Source organism: Bidens hawaiensis, unplaced genomic scaffold (genome assembly GCF_021521415.1).
Source record: "Bidens hawaiensis isolate Kalapana, Puna unplaced genomic scaffold, B.hawaiensis_p1.1 tig00002273_1, whole genome shotgun sequence".
NCBI classification, from domain to species: Eukaryota; Viridiplantae; Streptophyta; class Magnoliopsida; order Asterales; family Asteraceae; genus Bidens; species Bidens hawaiensis.
This window is the reverse complement of record NW_027491121.1, coordinates 1,353,068-1,361,470: the sequence shown is the minus strand read 5'-3', so window position 1 is coordinate 1,361,470 and position 8,403 is coordinate 1,353,068. Positions and strand designations below refer to the sequence as shown.

General features: G+C 40.5%; 1 pseudogene; it reads left to right on the top strand.

Annotated features, from left to right (window-relative positions):
- The first annotated feature begins 3,993 nt into the window (after nt 1-3,993).
- Nucleotides 3,994-5,553, top strand: LOC143614327 (anthocyanidin 3-O-glucosyltransferase 2-like; annotated as a pseudogene).
- The last annotated feature ends 2,850 nt before the right edge of the window (nt 5,554-8,403 follow it).

Below are 8,403 nucleotides of genomic sequence, written 5' to 3'. Positions count from 1 at the left end.
TTCGATTCTTTGGACTCGGTAGAGGGTTTATCAGCAAGTTTCTTCGATTTCTTCAATGTCAAAGCCCGGCTTTCACATGATTATCAGTTAAGGTTGCAGCAAGGTTGATTGCGTCACCAAGTTCTTTGGGAGAACTACTCAAAACACTATCTTGAATTTGTCTCAGTAGTCCTCGAATGTACTTATCGATGGCACGCAAGGTTGGAGTGACAAGGTGAGGTACCAGCACACTGAGTTCATTGAAACAAGAAGTGTAAGCTGCGTGCTCACCACTCTCTTGTTTGAGGTTCCAAAACTCAGCTTCCAAATTCGTAAGTTCACTTGGAGGCAAGAACTGCTTGGTCATAAGTTCTTTCAATTCGTCCCATGGCATAGCCATGGCAGCTTCGGCACCACGGGTTTTCTTTTCCTTCACCCACCAAGTAAGTGCCCCTTTTTCAAAGACACTTGTAGCAAAACGGGTACGCTTATCATCGGGACACTCAATGTGGAGGAATTTTCTTTCCATTTGTTCGTACCACTGAAGTAGGGCAGTGGCACCTTCAGTCCCCTCAAACGTCGGGGGTTTGGTGCTGGTGAAAGTCTTATACGAACAATGAGATGGTTTAGGCTCTCTTGAAGCAGAGGCGATACTAGCAGAAAGGCTTTGGTGAATTTGGGTCATCATATCGGGAATGACCGCAGCTAGTTGTTTGGTGATTTGAGCAGTTAACTTGCGGCTAGAGGTTTTGGAAGTACGGTGCTTGTTGAAATGGATAGACATTATGCGAACAATAGTATCGAAACTCATGAGACTCGAAATAGGGTGTGGTATAAAAGAAAATTCCTTGTTAAAACACATTGTAAAACATAGAGGAGTGCAACCATATTCTTTTCACAAAGAGAACATGATCGCGTTTGAAAATTTAAAGTAGTGATTCATATAGCGTTGAAAGTGGTACGCTTTGGCCTAATAGGATTCATGCCCTTTCCTAACTCTCCAGGTAAGCAACCGGGTCCCGCGTCAGATTGGGATTTATGCGCATTGCTTATCCTTAGGTTTCAATAACCTTGGTGTCAAGAGTTTCAGAAAACAAGCACGTCCCCCTTCCAGTTACTACATAACCGCCATAGTGAACCATCTTTAAGAAGAAAAATATCGGAACACCACAATAAAAATCGATTATTGAAAATGTTTAAAAAAAATCTTTGTTTTTAGGCATAAGCCTTGGACTTGTGTGTGCTTTGTGTACATGAGGCGCGAATGAATTGACAATAAAATATTAAGCAAGTGCAATGAACAATCACATAAGGACCACAAAATTTTCTAATCATGCAACCTAAACAAATAAGCAAATAAACTATAACTAACTAGAACACTACGTCTAATTTCCTATCTTATAGTCACGGCTCTGATACCAATCTATAACACCCCGGCTAAAGCGGAATACACCCGGGTGTGACGTATAGATTGCCCAAAACACATGTGACACTATTAAGTGACAATAATATCATTAATTCATTCAAATCTCAAGTACACAAGTTGTTCAATAAGACAAATATAAAGGAGAAATAATGAAACACATCTTCTTGTTTATTCTTTAAATAATCTAACTTCTAGTGTCTTTCGCCATTTCATCCTCTAATATAAGTACCTGTAGCATATATATAAAATAAAGTCAACTAACTCAATAGTTGGTGAGTTCACACAGTTTAAATACTACATAAAAACCATACAATTCCATGAAAACTTGTGAAAAACACATAAGGGTTCTTTACACTAGAAACAATGGTCCATGAGTGTAATTCAATTTGTAACACCCCGGCCTCTCGTACCACCAATATTGTCCGCTCTGCCCATGAAGAGCTCACGGATTTGTTTTTGGTTTCCCAAAACGCGTTGGTGATGTTAAGAGGCATGACATTACTTATGAACCAAGGATCTCTCTTGTCCACGGCCGATGTGGGATAGCCTAAGAGTGGGACGATGTTGTGTTTGCCAAGGGTGTTACAAACAACCCCACTTTGGGCTCATCGTCCTCGATGAGGCGTGTCCCATCATCCCGAACGGCACAGGAGTGGATCTGATACCACCTGTAACACCCCGGCATCTCGTACCACCAATATTGTCCGCTCTGCCCACGAAGAGCTCATGGATTTGTTTTTGGTTGCCCAAAACGCGTTGGTGATGTTAAGAGGCAAGACATTACTTATGAACCAAGGATCTCTTTTGTCCACGGTCGATGTGGGATAGCCTAAGAGTGGGACGATGTTGTGTTTGCCAAGGGTGTTACAAACAATCCCCCTTTGGGCTCATCGTCCTCGATGAGGCATGTCCCATCATCCCGAACGGCACAGGAGTGGATTTGATACCACCTGTAACACCCCGGCCTCTCGTACCACCAATATTGTCCGCTCTGCCCACGAAGAGCTCACGGATTTGTTTTTGGTTGCCCAAAACGCGTTGGTGATGTTAAGAGGCAGGACATTACTTATGAACCAAGGATCTCTCTTGTCCACGACCGATGTGTGATAGCCTAAGAGTGGGACGATGTTGTGTTTTCCAAGGGTGTTACAACATGTGGAAGAATTGTATTGATTTAATAGATTAGTAAGATATATAGATTAAGAGACAACATCTTAATGGTTAAGAATTGATCTTAAGTTTTAATGGTTAAGAGACAACCTTTTAACCATTAAAAGGTTGTCTCTTAACCATTTAGACTTAGGGGATGTTTGGTTCATTCCGATCTAAATGAGTCAATCTTGAATAAGGGGCTGTTTGTTTACATTTGAATGGAACCATTCAGATGTAAACATCTGATTCATTCAGACTTCAGACTGTTTGGTTCCAAACAGAAAAACATCTGAATGGTTAAAATTAGGTCTGAATCATTCAGACTTAGGGGTTGTTTGGTTCATTCAGATCTAAATGAGGCTCTGTCCCATTCAGCAACAACAATGAGTCTGAATGATTCAGACCTAATTTTAACCATTCAGATGTTTTTTAGTTTGGAACCAAACAGTCTGAAATCTGAATGAATCAGATATTTACATCTGAATGGTTCCATTCAGATGTACAAACAGCCCCTTATTGTTGTTGCTAAATGAGACAGAGGCTCATTCAGATCTGACTCATTCATATCTGAATGAACCAAATGGCCCCTAAGTCTCCGTCCCATTCAGCTTCAACATGAGTCTGAATGATTCATACCTAATTTTAACTATTCAGATGTTTGTCTGTTTGGAACCAAACAGTCTGAATGAATCAGATGTTTCCATCTGAATGATTCCATTCAAATGTAAACAAACAGCCCCTTAAATTGTCTAACAATTAAGAGGTTATGAACCATTAAGAAATGATATTTTAATGACCATTAAAAGACTAGCCCTAAGTGTCTAATCAAGAAACATGTATAGCAGCACTTTTAATCAATGTTGTTGAGACCGGACTGGACCGGCCGGTCGTACCGGTTCGACCGGGATTCGGTCCACCGACCGGTCCGATTATGTGATGTTTGCTCGGCTCCAGTGAACCGGCCGGTTGAATCGGTTTTATATGAAAAAAATATTTTTTTTTCTAAAAACTTTTTTTCAGCTATTCCCGTCATTTTTTTTCCCGAAATTATTAGGCCGGTCTGACAGGTTCGACCGGTTGAACCGGTGACCCGGTAGCCTCTCCGGTTCGACGACCGATCCGGTTATGAAAACATTGCTTTTAATTACTATTTTTTTTAATCGGTCTAACTAGGAAACCTGTATAGCGGCACTTTTAATTAGGAGGTTGCTTAAATTGTAAAGTGCTATTTTAAATTATAATTCCCTTTTTTTAAGTTGTGGGCTCATTCTCTTTTTGTTTTGACTTCATCACTTGTGTTATATTTATATGGTGGGAAATTGTGATGTGAAATGACGATGGTCCAGTAGTGAGGTATGTGACCATTCATGGCCTATATTTGGACGCCACTAATGTGATGTACAAAATGGTCCTTGTGGTAGATAAGCATAAAAATAAAGACTCCAAAGAAACCATTCATGAACCAAAACATGGCGAATACAGTTGCAGAGCTAATATTCATACTTCCCCCCGGACTTGGTCATATCATGTCCACCATCCAGATCGCAAAATTACTTGTGAATCGCGATCAACGTCTCGCCATAACCGTCCTTCTCATAAAACCACCCGGATCAAGTTCTGGCCCGTCTATCACCACCTACATCGATTCATTAGCTAAAAACACCATGAATGATCGCATATCCTTTATTCAACTCCCTCAAGATGAAACCCCATCAATTGACCCCAAATCTCCCATGTATTTCTTTAGTGAATTCATCCCTAGTCAATGCATATTTGTTAAAAATGTTGTGGCTAACATGATAAGCCAATCAGGTTCGAGACGGGTCGTCGGGTTTGTCATTGACATGTTTTGCATGATAGATGTGGCCAAAGAGTTTAATATTCCAACCTACATGTTCTTCACTTCTAATGCTGCTTTTCTTGGATTTAAATTTCATATTCAAACACTCTGTGATGATATGAACGAAGTCGTTATTAAGCTAAGCAACTTGGATACCGTGATATCGGTTCCAAGTTTGGTCAAATCGCTGCCAACCAAAACCTTTTGGTGTCTAGTACATACAAGAGAAGGATTGGATTCTGTTTTGAAGTCTTGTCCGGAAACTTAGAGAGGTCAAAGCAATCATGGTTAATACATTCTTGGAACTAGAAACATACGCGATGGAGTCATTGTCTGCTGACATCAGCATCCCGCCGGTTTATTCGGCGGGACCCATACTCAACCTAGAAGGTGGCTCTAGTGTCGAGAAGTCCTTTGACAATGATGTCATTATGTGGTTGGATAGTCAACCGCCTTCCTCAGTTGTGTTTTTGTGTTTTGAGAGTATGGGAAGTTTTGATGAGGTCCAAGTGAAGGAGATAGCACGTGGATTAGAGCAAAGTGGACACCGGTTCGTATGGTCCCTACGTCGACCTCCATCAGATCAAACGTCAAGGGTCCCTGGCGAGTATGAGGATCCGAGTGTGGTGTTGCCGAAAGGGTTTATGGAACGAACATGTGGAATAGTGAAAGTGATAGGGTGGGCCCCACAAACAGCGGTGTTGGCTCATAATGCAGTGGGATGGTTCGTCTCCCACTGCGGGTGGAACTCTTTATTGGAAAGTATATGGTTCGGCATACCGTCGGCAACATGGCTGATGTATACCGAACAACAGATGAATGCATTTCAATTGGTGGTGGAGTTGGGATTGGCGGTGGAGATAAAGTTGGATTATAGGAAGGACGTGTACACTCCTAAGGCTAATATAGTTGGTGTTGTGACAGGTGAGGAGATAGAAAGTGGGATAAGACGAGTGATGGAGGATAATGAAGTTAGAAAGAAAGTGAAAGAAATTAGTGTGAAAAGTAGATCCACGGTGACAGAGGGTGGTTCATCATATGCGTCTATTGGTTGTATTATTCAAGATTTTGTAAGAAACCTAATCTCGTGAATTGGATTTTTGCTAAGTTAATTTTAATGTGTCATTTCGAGTGTTGATGTAAGATGGTGAACCACAAATGTTGTAAACTTTATTGGTTTGATATTCATCTTGATGTTCCAAAAATGCATTGTTTTTCTTCTTATTGCCTGGTTTAGACTATAATGGTCCCCTGTATGTGACTGACATTTGACCCATGTCTACACTGATGTTTTGTCTGTTTAATCTACATATAATAAATAAAATTTGCATATGTATTTCGAATACGAATTTCATATCGAATCGAACTGGAAACCATAAAGTCGAATTCAAATTGAAGCTCGAAAGTTCAAAAATCGAAATCGAAATTAAAACTTGGAATCTTAACTTAATAAAACTTATTTTCCTATAAGGCAATAGCTTAAGATTCTAGCATTTCGACTCATTCACAATATCTTCTCAACCAAAATTGTATCATGCAAAGATCAATGAATTTCTTTTATTTAACTAATTCTATTGAGTCGGGCATTCATATGTTTTTCCAATACTTAATTGGTTTTATTCCATTTATTTGTTAATAAATACTTGTAAATATATTTAATCTTATAACTGTGTGAAAATCAAAGTACAATTTAATTGGACCCGTACCATGGACATACAAGCATGTGAATGTCTAGAATAACTTTTAGTCGTGAAAATTTGTATTTTTTTAATTAATTACAACATAATTATTATTTCTTAATCTCAGCTACTTAGTATTATACACACTTAATTGAGTCAGCATGATCATTGTTCATTTTTCACTAGCCATCAAATTGACCGACTTACCTTGTTGGACCGGTTTAAAAAACAAATAGCATAAAAAATAACTTTTATGTTTGGAGGTGAATATAAAATTTCAATATAATATCAATCAAGTTTTGATATAACAAAATATGGAGCTTTTTTATACCAAGTGAATCAGTAAATTAAATTTTACAATAATTTTTTTTAAGTCCGATCCAACTACGAATTTGGTTTGACAATTTAACTAGTCCTATCCATAACTGGCCAGTCAAATAGACAATATGAAGACGTTTTTAGTGTATATAATTATATAGAGAAAAGTGTTTATTAGTTCCTGTTGGATTTAGCCTATACCTTCGCATTTTTTATCAATTATATATGCATGGAACCATCATTCGTCCCAAGTGCATTTTTTGTGGACCATCGGCTAAACTTTTGGTTCAAGTGTTTGGTACCATAACTCTCACATGGGCTTGATATAAGGTAGCATATTTTCAAGGTTAATCTACACTTTAAAATACAATCTCTGCAAGCAAGTTTCTTCAATAAACAAAGACATACAAAAATGAGTCGTATACACTTTCTAGTGTTACTTCTTAGTTTAGTTATATCATCCTCCAACCCTTCCTTAGCTAACCTTTTCCCACCAATCTATCACCAAGTTAGAAAACCCGTATTTCCTGTTGTGTCGTCGCCATTACATAATCTAGTCAGTATACCGCCATCAGTTGATCAACAACCACCTATAATAGACCCGATTGACGATCCACCTTTCGAGGAGGAACCAATTGACATGTCACCACCACCATTTGATGATCAACAACCGCAAACTCCCGTTGACATGCCACCGTCAGGTGACGATCGATTGCCACAACCTTCCATTGACATAACACCACCAGACGATCAACAACCACCTATAGTAGATCCGATTGACGATCCACCTTTTGAGGAAGAACCAATTGACATGGCGCCACCGCCAATTGATGATCAACCACCACAGACTTTCGCTGGCATGCCACCACCAAGTGACGATCGATTATCACAACCCCCCATTAACATAACACCACCAGAAGATCAGCAACCACTTATAGTAGATCCGATTAACGATCCACCCATGAAGGATGATGAACCACAAGAAAGCCCAATTGATATGCAACCATCAAGTGACGACCAATCATCACAAATTCCTGTTGACACGCCTGCACCAAGTGACGATCAATTTCCACAACCTGTAATTGACGTAACACCACCAGTTGATCAACCACCACCTATGATAGACCCGATTGATGATCCACCATTCGAGGATCAACCACCACTAAGGCCAGTTGACATGCCACCACCAAGTGACGATCAGCCGTCAGAAACTCCTGTTGACATGCCACCACCAAGTGATGACCAATCGTCACAAACTCCCATTGAAGATCAACCGCCAAATGACGATCAAACACTACCAAATCCCATTGACATGCCACCCTTAACTGACAATCAACCACCACAAACTCCCATAGACATGCCACCATCAAATGATGATCAACCACCACAAACTCCCATAGACATGCCACCACCAAATGATGATCAACCACCACAAACTGTCGTTGACATGCCTCCATCGACTAACGATGAACCACCACAAACTTCTATTGACGTGCCACCGCCAAATGACTATCAACCGTCACCAACTCCTGTTGACATGCCCCCGCCAAATGATGATGATCAACCGCCACAAAATCCTGTTGACGTTCCACCACCAATAAGTGATGATCAACCGCCACAAACTCCAACAGACATGCCCCCACCGAGTGACGATCAACCACCACAAACTCCTACAGACATGCCACCAATAGGTGATGATCAACCGCCACAAACTCCTGCAGACATGCCACCACCAAGTGACGATCAACCTCCACAAACTCCTGCAGACATGCCACCACCAAATAACCATCAACCGCCACAAACTCCAGCAGACATGCCACCACCAGGTGACGATGAACCGCCACAAACTCCAACAGAAATGCCACCATCAAATGACGATCAACCGCCACAAACTCCCACCAACGTGCCACCACAAACTCCGGTTGACATGCCATCACCAAACAACGATCAACCGCCACAACCTCATGTTGACATGCCACCAACAAGTGGCAATCAACCGTCACACGCTC